Raw genomic sequence first — 1728 nt, forward strand, 5'->3', positions numbered from 1 at the left:
TATATATATATATATATATATATATATATATATATATATGTATGTATGTATGTATGTATGTATGTATGTATGTATATAGTGAGAAAGAGGCAAAGAAAGTGGGGGAGACAGAGAAACACTGAGAGAGATAGACTGACACCAACAGACAGACAGACAGACAGACAGATAGATTGAGAGATTGGTGGTACAGTAGACAGATGGAGAGTGAGCAGTGCAAATTGATTTCACTGCAACAATAAAAGAGAAAACAAATGCTTTGGAGATTGTCTTGTAAACCCGTGGAGACATCTCTTGTCACAAATCCATGTACTTGTCGTCTACTTCCGGTGGAACTCTTCAACGTCGCGAAAAGATTTGGTCTTCTGATTCATTTTATCAATATTGGATGCCAGCACTGGTCACGTTGTCTCGCACACAAATACAAATAAAAAAAAATGTGTATAAATATATGTACGTGTGTATGTGTGTGTGTGTGTTTATGTATGCATGCATATATATCTATATTTTATTTATGAATGTAAATATATATACATTCATATACACATGTATGTATCTTTATTAATTCATAAAGATTTTTAAAATATCCACAAACACACATATATATGTAAATGCATATATGCATATCTATGTATAAATGTATGTAGGATATATATATATATATATATATATACACACACACACACACACATACGATGAAAATTTTCTACACAGGCATATGTATTTGCGTTTTTGCATATCCAAGTCATTATCCCAGTCGTTTTTCATGTCTGCATGTATATACCTACACATATATACATATACATAAATGTATATGTATGTATGAATGTATGTATGTATAGATAAAATGATAGATATACATAGATAGATAGATAGATAGATAGATAGATAGATAGATAGATAGATAGATAGATAGATAATGCACATGTATTAATGGCGTGCATCTGTTCCGTTATATACCAATGTACCTACGTCTTTCCGTCAATTTGGTTTTCAATCTAAATATTCAATTATTTATTTATCTATGAACATTTTTTTTATTCATTTATCGCTGTGTTTACTAATTTAACTCTATAAATATATATATATATATATATATCTGTTTGTCATCTTTATTCATCTTTTTGTTTAATATTATTGCTGTCGGCCGAGTCTGTCGTGAAAGTTGCTCCGCCACCTTCCCTTATTTGGGTAGACAAGGCAGTGTTCATCGTACTGGTGGCCATGGTGAAAGAATATGTGTGGTGGACACGAGCGAAAGGTTTAGTGACAAACACTTTCCTCTCTGGCCATCAACTTTTTCAAGCACCACTTAAGAAGTAAGGTGAGAATAGAGAGGCAAGTTTTGTCTCGTGAACGATTCAATAAAAGGTGGGTGAATGTAGCAAAGATGGTACGTGCGAATGACAAAACCACTTTGAGCATGATCCTGTAAATCGAAAAATGAGAGGGAGAGAGCACTTTGCTCTCATGTGTTTATTCCCTTCCTGCCTGAGGTTACCGTGGTCTTTTCCGTAGGCTTTTCGTTGCACGAATAAACCTAATATTTCTTTTTTACATTTTTAATATTTTCTGTGGTACACGACCCCTTTTGATCGGAATTTTATTTTTTTCCTTTTTTTCTATTTTCGAAAAGACAAGCTCATAAAATTGTATTTTGCACCCTCTATGTTCGGCCCTCTGTGGCTAATAAAGAAGCGTATCTAGCTGTGTTCCAAGCTATTTCACAAT

Source organism: Octopus bimaculoides, chromosome 23, assembly GCF_001194135.2.
Source record: "Octopus bimaculoides isolate UCB-OBI-ISO-001 chromosome 23, ASM119413v2, whole genome shotgun sequence".
NCBI lineage: Eukaryota > Metazoa > Mollusca > Cephalopoda > Octopoda > Octopodidae > Octopus > Octopus bimaculoides.